Here is a 2,500-nt window from a genome sequence, read left to right as displayed (position 1 = left end):
ATACATAATGTATATGCTAATCTATACGGGTAGTCAACGGTGTTTTGAGTGTGGGATGTTGGTCATAAGCACATGCTTGCCCGAAAAGGGAAGGGCAGGGAGGGCGCAGGTGGTCCCCTCGTCGCCTGGGCCCACTGATGTAGGAGAGGTGGGCTGACAGTGGTAGAGCAGCCACACGCATCTGTTGCTGAGGAACAAGTTGTCCGTGTTGAGGGCACAGAGGTGCAACTTGTACCAGAGGGAAATGTTATGAAGCAGAAAAAAATTGTTGTAGAAGGTAAGGATGGATCTGAATGGCCATTTCCTCAGACTGGTGAGGAGGTGCCCAGTACGAGTGCTGTGGTACAGGAGGGGGTACATGTGGAGCTAATCTCCCAGGTAGTGGAGGAGATGCCCACTACAAGTAATGGGTTACAGGAGAGGGTTCATGTGGAGCTCATCTCCCAGTTAGTGGAGGAGATGCCCATTATGAGTGCTGGGGTACAGGGGGGCTAGTCTCCCAGGTAGTGGAGGAGATGCCCACTATGAGGTGCTGGGGTACAGGGGGCTAGTCTCCCAGGTAGTGGAGGAGATGCCCCACTCCGGTAATGGGGTTCAGGTGGGGCTAGTCTCCCGGGTAGTGGAGGAGATGCCCACTACGAGTAATGGGGTTCAGGGTGGGGCTAGTCTCCCAGGTAGTGGAGGAGATGCCCACTACGAGTAATGGGGTTCAGGTGGGGCTAGTCTCCCGGGTAGTGGAGGAGATGCCTGGTACGTGATGGGGTGCAAGTGGGGAGTGTTGAAAGGGATGTGGTAGAGGGGAGTCAGTGATCTGTGGCCTCAGTTGAGGAGGATCGGAGAAGGATATGGATATCTCTCTTGCTCCGATATCAGCTGGTGAGGACTCAATTTACAATCTAGAGGAGGTAAATGGGTTTCTGGATCAGACTTTTGGGAAATCCGTCAAATTGGCAGATTATTTTGATGTTGATAAGTTTGTGAGGTCAGCTGTGATGTTACAGAAGACGGTGGGGGTTAGACCAGTTGAGTGAGAAGCGGTTTCGCTTGAGGAAATTTGTTACTGCTGTTGCAGCAGCAAAGGTGGTGGGAAACGTGGTCAGGTTAAGAGAACATTTAAATAATGATGATGATTATGCCTCATAGGGTGTTCTATTCTCTTTGTCTGGTTTCTCTGTGGTATCTTCTGCTTTTCCTTTTTCTTTTCTATATGGAGGTACTAAGGGTAGGTTCTCTCAATATTAATGGAGGAAGGGACAGGAATAAGAGGGCTTGGGTATTAGAAGTAATAAAACAGAAAAGGCTTAATGTAGTTTTCCTACAGGAGACACATAGTGATGAGGAAAATGAGGCTGACTGGGGTATGTGGTGGGGGGGGCAGCATATACTCAGTCATGGTACTAATTTCAGTGCTGGGGTGGCAATCTTGTTTTCTTCAGGCTTAGGGGTGACTGTGGTATCTACAACAGAGATTGTCAAGGGTCGGGTTTTATTGGTCAAGGTGGATGTTATGGGGTTTTTTGTTTGTTTTTTTGAATGTTTATGCTCCTAATGAGGGTACAGAGCGTATTGTTGGTTTTGATAAAATAAAGGAAACCTTAAGACAGTGTGACCAAGAGGGTGTATGGTTTTAGGGGGACTGGAACTGTACAGTGGATTTTACTGTTGATCGCACCGCTGAAGAAACTCACCTGCGGTCAGCAATTTGTCTGTCTGGTCTATTAACTGAGTTTGAGCTTTCTGATGTGTGGAGAGTAAGGGATGCAAAAGTTAGGCAGTACACATGGCTAAAAGTTAATGAAGGTCATGTCAGTGCAGCAAGGTTAGACAGGTTGTATGTATCTGAGCAATACTGTGGTAGGGTTGGAAGGTGTGACATTACTCCTGTGGGTTTCTCTGATCACCATATTGTCACTGTTGATATTCACTTGTCCTGTCCACGAAGGTCATCATCTTATTGGTATTTTAATGTTAAATTGTTACATGATGTCATGTTTTGTGAAAGGTTTTTGTTGTTTTGGGAAAAATGGAGGGTTACAAAAGGGAATTTTGAGTCCTTGAGACAATGGTGGGAGGATCAGGAGAAGGCTTTTGATCGTGTGGACCACCAGTACTTGTTTAAAACAATGAAAGCCTTTGGGTTTGGGGATGTTTTTTTGTCTTGGATGAATTTACTGTATGCTGGGGCCTCGTGTATGGTGAAGGTGGGGGGTGGTTTGAGTTGTCCCATCCCTGTCGAAAGGGGCATCAGGCAGGGATGCCCAATTTCAGGGCAGTTATACAGTCTGGCGATTAAACCAATGCTTTGTTTTTTAAGAGCGAAGCTTACTGGTTTCTCTGTGCCAGGTGTAATGAAGGGTCCCACGATAGCACTGTCTGCGTATGCAGATGACGTGACAGTTTTTATTACAGGGGGGTGAGGATGTTAGGTTCTCTCAGACGCTTTAAAGGTGTATGAGGGGGCCTCCTCAGCTAGAGTCAATTGGGGAAAGAGTGAAGCGCT

Source organism: Coregonus clupeaformis, unplaced genomic scaffold (assembly GCF_020615455.1).
Source record: "Coregonus clupeaformis isolate EN_2021a unplaced genomic scaffold, ASM2061545v1 scaf0624, whole genome shotgun sequence".
Lineage (NCBI taxonomy): Eukaryota > Metazoa > Chordata > Actinopteri > Salmoniformes > Salmonidae > Coregonus > Coregonus clupeaformis.
Note: the sequence above shows the minus strand (reverse complement) of the source record.